Source organism: Notamacropus eugenii, chromosome 4, assembly GCF_028372415.1.
Source record: "Notamacropus eugenii isolate mMacEug1 chromosome 4, mMacEug1.pri_v2, whole genome shotgun sequence".
In the NCBI taxonomy this organism is placed as follows: Eukaryota; Metazoa; Chordata; class Mammalia; order Diprotodontia; family Macropodidae; genus Notamacropus; species Notamacropus eugenii.
Window position 1 is genome coordinate 354,010,900 of NC_092875.1, and position 10,073 is coordinate 354,020,972.

Consider the following 10,073-nt stretch of genomic DNA (forward strand, 5'->3'; position numbering starts at 1 on the left):
TTCTAAAAACATGGCCCCATCCCTCAGAGAGCTTTTACTTTACTAAAAGGGAATGAGAAAAATATTCAGGCAACTATAATACACATTAGAGAGTGAATGGAATCCAAAAAGAGTATTATGAAAAATTCAAGAAGACAGAGGGATGGGGGAAAGGATATAATCAGAAAGACCTTTGCAAAGGACGATTCTTGTTTTGGTAACTGAGAGGACTGGGGACAAAACGGCTTAAGGCACTAAATCTTGTAGAGAATCTGTTAAACCAAACATGGAAATAGTTCTGGTTATACTTAGGAAAATAATTTTTCACTCAACCTGGTAATTAGAAAACAAAATGCACCGTACTGGGGTAGCAGCTATTTCTTTCTCCTTTAAGATATTTAGAAATCAACCTGTATTGAGTTAGTATGGAAGAAAGGGAGTTTTAGGGGACAAGCATGGTCTAAGGCACTGGGGGCTTCTCTACCCCTTTTTAATCTTCTCTTCTAAGCCACTTTAATACAAATGACTGAAGAAAGAAAGAAAAAGAAGGGGAGAGGAAGGAAGGAAGGAAGGAAGGAAGGAAGGAAGGAAGGAAGGAAGGAAGGAAGGAAGGAAGGAAGGAAGGAAGGAAGGAAGGAAGGGTTTTCATTTGACAGCAACAGCAGCAGCATGTATATTTGGAACTTAATACCTACAGCAGGTGGAGACAAATTGAGAGGCTGCTCCTATGCCATAGGAAGTTATAAGCCAGGCTCTTCCCTACTGCTTTTCCCCTTCTCTTTCTCTCGTTGTGATACCCCTCCTGCCTCCATATGCAACCTTCACACCTAGATCCCGATGATCCCTGGGTAGCAGCCTCTCTAAGCTGAATTGCTGGGGAGTGTTCCCTTCTGCGAAGCCAGCAGAAAGCCCTGCCAAGAATGCCTCAGCTGTAAGGTTCTTTGCACGAGTCACATTTGTCTGCCCTGATTTACTAACACACCCACAGGAGGTCTCTTGAGGCCCCTAAATGGGAGGCCAGTGATGCCTGTTCTCCCTGTCCCTAGCTCTCCTGGGGATGGGGGTAAGGGAAGATGGACTGGGTGTAAAACACAAACAAAATTCTGCCCAGGAGAAAGTCTGATCTGCCCTCAGTCATGGTCTTCCAAATATCTCTTGCTGCCAACTGAAGGGAAAGGGTTAAGGTGTGGTGGTGGGTGATGTTTATTAAAGAACATCCCTCTACACATGTATTCCTATCTCTTCCCCACCCCCCATCTTGAATCAAGCACCTTTAGTGACAGGAACTTTCCTCTTTCTTGTCAGACTCCTTTTGTTTAACCAGAGGATAGGAGCTTTTAGTGTCTGATTAATTAACAGTCAGGACAGGATTATGCCATTTTGCAGCTTCCACATTCCCATTAGAAAATTGAAATCTGGCACTTAGGTTTTGAATGGTGTGGGGCAATGAGCAATTTACATTCCTTGAAGCACCATATATTATTAGGCTGAGCCTGAAAGATAAAATGATCTCACCCTATTCCTACCATTTAAACTCTAGTGCTGATAGAAGTAATGGGTACAGACAATGGCAAGATTAAAAACAAAAATCTACAGGAACTGCTGTTAGAAGAGTTTCTTTAAAATAAAAAAAAGAAAGACAGAGTCCTAGCAAATAATACCCATGTTCCATCTGGTCCGGATTCTAGCACTGGCAAAGAATTGAAAAGAAAACCTAAAATTATTAGGAAAACAAAGTATTCTGATTGGCATTTAACTTGGTGCTCCTACTCTCAGGCATATTAATAGATTGTTTGGGGTATAAACAATAAAGTAAAGGAGAATATTGACCAATGAATAAGTTAATCCACTTCGTTAATGAGTGGGGAAACCATAATTTAGCCTGAATTTCCTGAATGGTTTGCAAACATTGACAACTCCAAAATTAGGCGAAAACTGTTTTTTACAAATTCTTCTTCTTCCATAAAATAGATACCTAAACTGCTGCAGAGCTGAGAGAGCACAAAGTGAACTTAGGATGTGCAAATTTGGGATATCCACCCCAAATACTCACATGGACTATCTGTGCCCAACCTGAGCTTGTATTGGTCTGATCAGCCACAGTTGGACACACTGAAATTTCACTTTATCATGGCAGTCATTTTAGACCTCTTTGAAGACGAAGGACAATTACCAACCAACCAAACTAAACTGTCAGCACTCTCTGCTCCTCTTCCCCAAGACTATTATCAGCATTGGACCTGCCTTACTATTTGTTCTCCCACTTAACTTTAATTTTATCACTATTCACTTGAACAAAGCCTGATGGGGTAGGAGAGTCTGGTGTCCTTTCTTTTTCTGTTCTGATTTCTCCACCTATGTTTCTCATGAAGTCTTCTGAAGTACAAGTGAATGACATCTAATGGCCACAACCCTTGCTACCAATCCTGATTGGATTTTTTTTTCTAAATTAGGAAGCAGCTCTTCTAGGACCTATATAAAAAGGTTTCTTGACAATTTTTGTGTCATAGACCACTTGGTCAGTTTAGTTAGAACTCCTCAGAATGAAGATTTTGAATGCATAAAACAAAATATATAGCATCACAAAAGAACTGTATCAAAATTATTATTTCAATAATATTATATTGAAAGTATAAGATATTTTAAAACAAGTCCCTGTACCTCAAGTAAGGAACCCTGACCTAGAAAAAGATAAGTGTATGGGAGGAATGGGATGGCATGGGAGAAATGGCTTAAGAGAATGTCATTGTCATCAACAAATGAAAGATAAAAATGACTTTGGGATCAATCAGCAAAAAGTAGAAATGTAAAAATTCCAAAACACATAGGCAATGGTTAAATTACCAAAGATAAAAGTAAAAATCATAATTATTTGAATAATTTCTATTTTTTTCTTTGATACTTTCATTCCAAAATGGTTGGGGGTGGGGGAAAATGGAGAGAGAAAGGACAAGGAATTATACAAGCATTGGAAAAATGGTTAGATGTCACTCTCTCTGTTCCTCACTATTGTTTTAGATTATTATTACTAGTTATTAAGGAGCTTGGAATCCCTATCTTATCTCCAAAAGCTATCAATGGGGAAAGTAATTAGCATCCAACTCTCATTTTTCTTTCCTTATGTCATAGCTTCATCATGAGGAAAGAATACTCCAGGAAAGGCTGCATTTGTGTATAAAAGAGATGGGCAGATGATTTAAAAATAGTTGAAAGTTCTCCTCCCTCATTATCAACCATTTAGTAGTTCTTTTGCCTTCAAGTTTCAGATTTGGGCCATAAACACTTTTAGTTCAGGCCCCAACTTTTGCTTGTTTTTACTCACAGAGCTAAAAGTCCAGGGGGGATGATCAATAATCCTGATCTTCCAGCCTAAGGGAGGTAGAAGGGCTATTATTTTTTAATCTTATATCCATCCTGGAGAGAATAGAGTATATTTCACTGAAAGAAGTCTCTGTTGCTAGGGTATCTGCCTTTTCAAAGGAGGAACAAAATAATGTATGCTTGTTAGGAAGAGAAGGAATGATATGAGGGAAAAACGTATCTTAATTTTTTCTCTTAAAATGTAGCTATATCTCAGAATCACAGAAGGAAATATAGTCATTGATTAATGCCTCAGGGTCAGGAGGTCTAGTTCTTAGATCCTCTGTAATCATTCATGATCTTAAAATGCACCATTTACTATCCTAAAAATCTAGATTCCTCTGTTATTAAAGAAAAATTAAAGTCATACATAGGTTTGTAAATCTAGAAGGAACCTCAGAAATCATATAGTCTTGATTTGCCTCTTCTCTCATTTTAGAGATTAGAAAACTAAGACTCAGGGATATACGTAACTTGACAAAGATCACACAGGTAGCAAGTATCAGAAGGGGTATTTGAACTCAAGAGTAGTATGAGAGAAAGAGCCTACAACTTAGAGACAGTAGCAGCCTAGATTAGAATTTCACCATCTGCACCAACTAGCTGTGTAGCCATGAGCAAGTCACTTAATTCACATGTAAATAGGGGCACAGTACCTACCTCTCAGGTTTGGTGCAAAGAACCAACCTCAAAATGCTGTATTAATGTCTGCCGTTATATTTTATATTATATAGCTCCTGTAGTTGGAAAACAAGCATTAACAATAGTTTACGGAAGGCATTTTCTATCAAGCTAGGAAAAGTTAAAATCACACAGGAGTAAAAAGCAGATAACCTCCCTTTTAGGATCGTAAAATTAAACTGTGCTTTCTGAAGGTCCAACCAAAGTCATGGCTGGTAAACTAGCAATTCCCAAACTATAAAACTACAACCCCTACTGGGCCCAGATAGGGGGTAGAGCCTTTGATGGGTTATGAGCAGGCTTACAATCCCATACTACATGCACATTAAAATTCCAACCTATGTGTAGGTCAGGAGGGTTGAGCTGCTTCTCAGAAATGTTGGCAGCTCTTTCCTGGCATTTCTTCCTTCCCCTCCCCCCAATTTTCCCTCCTAAGGGTGACAGACATGCTCACTGACAGTTTGTGAGATTTTGGGAGTTAGGGTTGCTAAGCAGCTGTTTAGGCCAATTGTTTTTTGTGTGGTTATGTTCCATTTTTTAATTGGGCCCTATCTTAAACTATAGTTAAGTCATGACTGTTAGTCACTTTATTTTTAACAAACTTTGGTACTGTTTCAGGCAGTAAACAAAATGATCTTTGAAAAATTCTGATCAGAAGATTCTGGGAAGATCACTGAGTAGGTCAGAAAATTCCAAGCTCTCAAGATTTTCCCCCACAAGAGTTAAAATAACACCTTAGGGCTAACAAAGTTTGGTAAGAGATAAATCAGAATAGGGGCACAGCAGGGGTCTTCCTGGGACAATTCAAGAAGATCTTAAAAAAAATCTTAGGAAGAGATTTGGTCTGGGGGCAGAGTAAACACCTCCAGGCAAGGTCCTGTTTCCACAACAAGCTGCAAGTCCAGGGATTAGTTGTTTTGAGAGGCTGCCTTCTCTCCACCCACAGGAACTTTCATCCCTGGGATAGTGGGAGGAGTTGGGCATTTGAGCCCAGGAAGATTGAGGGATTCTTTGCTCATAAGAAATGCCAAACCCAGCTATAGAGACAGGTGTGGAATCCGTGGGGCAGAAAGCCTCTGGCTATGAGCACTTACAGGAGGCTGGAGGGTTGGCTTTGTTTTTAAGCTAGAGGGGAGAACTAATGATCTGGGGCAAGAGATGATTACAAAAACTAAGTTATTACCACTAAAAACTGCACAGGCAAAGGAGAAAGAATTTAGCCATATGGGAATAAAGATGACTGGGGTTCATCTTCAGAGGAAGATATTGAAGTAAAGAAACCCACAAAGAGTAACGTCAAATGGTAACCTGCCCAAAAAGAATTTATAGAAGATCTTTAAAAGGACTTTAAAAATCAAATGACGAAGATGGAGGAAAAACTAAAAATAAAATAAAATAAAGAAGTATGATCCAAAAAAGCAAGAAGGTTCTGAAAGGAAAGTCAACTAATTAGAAAAGGAAATCCAGAATTTTAAGGAAGAAAATGACACCTTGAAAATTAGAATTGGGCAAAGTGAAGCCAGCAAAATTATACGAGATCAAAAAATCATTAACCAAAATATGAATAATGAAAAAAAATAGAAGAGAAAGTGAAACATAAGAAAAACAACAGATTTGGAGGATAGATCAAGAAGAGAAAATATAAAAATAATTGAACTAACTAAAAGTTATGATCAACAAAAGAATCTTGATACAATAATACAAGAAATTGAATAAAATTGTGCTGAAGTATTAGGAACAAGGGAGGAAGTAGAAATAGAAAAAAAAATCATTGATCACCACTTAAAAGAGATCCTATGAGGAAAGCTCATAGGAATATCATAGTCAAATTTCGAAACCCTCAGCTCAATGATAAAATATTAACAGCATCAAGATTAAAACATTTTAAATATGATGGAGCCCCAATTAGAATTACACAAGACCTAGCAGCAGAGAAATTAAAGAACCACAGGTCTTTTATCAAAGAGCAAAAGAACTGGGCCTCTGGCCAAAAATATCATACCCTGCAAAGTTAAGTATTATTCAGAATGAACAAAATGGACACTTGATAAACTCTCAGGCTTTCAAGACTTCGTTAACAAAAATCCTGAACTTAATAGAAGATTTGACATACAACAACCAAGAGAAAAATAAGGTATATACCGAAGATTGATTATAAGGTATTCATAAAGACAGACTGTTTACCTTTTGCATATATAAAATGTAAAACGTATGTCTAAGACTCTTATTAATAATTGGGTAGCTCATAACAAAGATTAGGGTAAACCCGACTATGATATTAATTTTAAAAGTAATACCATTTAGGAATAGCTAAAAAGAGAGCATTTATTTTGTACAAATGAGGTACAATTGATACTGAGGAATTAGAGAGAGTAGGAAGGCTGGTAGTTCTGGTAACCTATTTTCATCAGGAATGAGTTTAAGAGGGAACAAGTTTTTTTTTTTTTTTTTTTTTTTAGTATTCTTCTAAAGAAGAATATAAAAAAAAAAAACTTCTAAATTCAGAAGAAATAAAACCATAGGGGCATAGGAAGAAGGGAGAGGACAAGGGAGGGATCTTTAGAGGGGAGAGTGAAGGAATAGGTAAAAAGGAGTATAAAAGGATGTTTAGATTTATGGGAATGGGAGGATAGGGGAGGGATATTTGGGGGGCATAGGCAAGTAAGAGGAGGGAAAGGTAGTGGATAGAAGTTAAGTAGAGGAGGCAGGAGGGATAGGAAACAAGAGATTTGCACAAATACAAAAACCAAAGATCAGTTGTAGAATAGGTTTGAGAAAATATATGTCTATATATGTATGTATATATGTATTTATGTATCTATAGCTTCTGGAAGGGATAGGGGGAGGGGAAAAAGAACAATGTAAAAAAGTACACAGCAGAGAATGAAAGAACTCAAAAGGAAACAAAGAAAAGATGGACAATTTTCACTTCAAGTATTATTTATCATACAGGCTTTCTTGAAATAAAAATACATTGTTACATAATTTGAATCTTCTCTTATGTTCTGCTATGCACATGACATTTTTTTTCTTTTTAACTTTGTATTTTAGTTCCAATATTTAAGTTTATGATATGTTTTTGTTTCTTTTCTCTATTTTGTCTTTGTGTTCCAGCATTTGAATCTAAAATAAAATTAAAGAAAAAAAAAATTTGGTTCCTGCCCTCTATGAATTTAGAATCTATGAAAGATTAACCTGACACCAGGCTTCCCATCTCTAGCTTTAAAACAACTAACAGTGACTTCAGGACTGCTACAATAGGAAAAGAATTTAAGAAAGAATGCAGCCCCAAAGGGACTCTTAAAGAGATTAGCAATCCCAGGGACATCAAGCAGTTGACCCGAACAAGATCCAGCTATTTTAATGAACTGTGTGATGTGCAGCCAAAGAAAGTGGTAGGACCCTGGGCCACATGAGAAGCATCACAGCTTCCACAAGTAAAGAGATGGCAGGTTTTTTTTTTCCTGAACTCTGTCCTGTTGGACCACATCTGATGGCCTGTGTTCAGCTCTGGAGATCACAATTAAGGAAGATATAATAAAGGGCAATGAGAGAGTTGAAGTACCCAAGCTCTGTGTCAAATGAGAATTGGTTAAAGAGAGTGGGCATGTTTCACTTAGAAAAGAGAGGACTCGGGATGTGTGATAGTGTTCTTTAAGGGTTTAAAGGGCTTCTTCTTAAGGGGTTTCTTAAAGAGTTTAAATGTCGGGAAGGATTAAGTTTGTTCTGGTATGAGCAGGGGTAAAAGTTGTGGAGGCAAATTTGGGCTTGATGTCACAAAACAAACAAACAAAAAACTTCTTAACAATTAGAGCTGTCCAAAAGGAGAGTGGGCTGATGTGGGATATCATAGGTGCCCCCTTGATTGGAGGCCATCAAAGTGAGTCTGGATGACCACTTACTGAATATGTTTCATTAGAGGACTGTTTTTAGGTATGGGTCAGACTGGGCAGCCACTGAGCTCTCTTCCAACACTAAAATTACTTGATTGTCTCAAGTACAAGCAGTTCTCAATAACTGAACACGAGTGGCCAATAAAGATTTCCCTGATGACACATTGGAAGATGGAGCCCCACTGACTCCTTTTCCCACAAGTCCCTGATTACTTAAGTTTTTCCCCAGGGCTGTAACACCATTCAGCTGGCAGAGTTTGGGCCCATTGACTTCCAACTCATTTTCTACAGGCTTAGGCATTCAGAGTGGCTCAAGAATCAGATTTCAAAGAATCTCACGTGTCAGAGGATTGAAAGTAGGAGGAGGGAATGGTGAAAAGTCCTCCTGTTAATGCTATTTAAGGTATAACTCATAACGTAAATCATGAGTTAAACAGGTCTCTATTGATTCTACAGAAAACCTAACTACAATTTGTGATTCTTTCTAAAGGGGAAGACATTCAGAGTTCCAGACTATAAACTAAAGAATGATCTATTTAGAATGGTAGAATTGAAAGAAGTCATGGAACTTACCTAGTCTTTGCTTTAACTGAGGAGGAGACCAATGCTTAGAGAAGTGAAAAGACTTACCTTAAGATTACATACATCTAGTGAAGCGAAGCATTAAAACTCTACAACTCAGATCTCCTTATTTCTTGTCTGGTACTCATTTCATTATACCTTATAGTCTCCCACTTGGAACTCCACCCTTTATTAAGTTGGCACTGTCTGGACTGATACACGATTCACTGTGACATCATTACACATCGCTGTCTACAGGATGTTGCCACTTACTGTATTCGGAAAAATTCAAAGTAAAAGATGACAGGATAAAAGCCTCTTCTTGGAAAACAGGCACCACTCATTTTCAATGATCCTCTCTGAGATGATGGGTTCCCATTTTGATGACCCTATTGCTAAAGATATCCTAGCAGTAGCAGCCCAATATTCAATAACCTTCCTTCAAAGGATGGAACAAAACTCAGGGTATTTTGCTCATAGAAAATAGTTCTTGTGTCATATAGGACACTTCAAATTCATATTTGAAACTCAGAATGACACTTTTGTCTTCAGAATATTTTTGTTTCTACCATGCCCTTTCAATTCCAGAGAGGAGTTAAATTGAATCAGTGCTATCATCCCATTTTGTAGACAAGGCAAAAATCGTGAAGTTAAATGAATCACCCCAGGTTATATTGCCCAAGGCAAGTGAGTGGAATAAAGGTGTGTAGGATCCACTTCTGATCCTAGGTTCAGGGATTAGGGTTCAGATTGCCATAGTGAATGAGCACTTGGTGTTTGTCATCACAACTGCCATAACAAGACTTAAATCTGTGTGACATTTTCAGTGGTGTGCTCGTAAATGTTTAACAGCAAGCTGTACCAAAATATCGACTTTCTGGGCATACTTTTAAATTTAATCTGTGGTATTAATATTTTCTCCATCACTTTCTTAAATATAGACAAACAATCACAATCCAATATAACAAGCCTTGATTTGTAGCATTTGCTGATTTCCAAGGTTTGAAAATTGCCCAGTTGGCTTTTGAAGCCTTCGCTCAAGCTGAATCCAGTGTACCTCTGAGTGGTCCACACTTTCTGTTGCACTTTGTTTGCAGTAACTCTCTGTAGTAGTTTCACTGAGGTGAAGTGACTTCCCTTAGGTCATATGGCTTATTAATAAGTGTCCAAGCATGTTTTTAAATCCAATGTGCTGATTCCAAATCCAGCAAACTTTCAAAACATCAAAAGTAGTTACATCATGATAATAATTACATACTCTTCTCCTAGATCAAAAAACAGTAAACAAGCAAGGGTCAAAACATATGAACACTCCTTTTGTATTCTGGATACTTTATGATAGCATCCAACAACTGGAGCCGAAAAGATATAGCTTAGAGTTGATTTGGTCCAAAACCCTCATTTTTTTGGGGGAAAATTGAGGTTCCAAGAATTTAAAAGACTTGCATGAGGTCACATATATATTAAGTAATAAAGTTAGTATCTTAACCCAGTGCACCTCAGTTTTAATTCTAGTACTCTTTTCCCTGGCGCAGACTGCCTTTTGGGGAAAATTCTGTGAAAGCGGTCACCTTCTTTGCACTACCTTTCTCCTTGCTT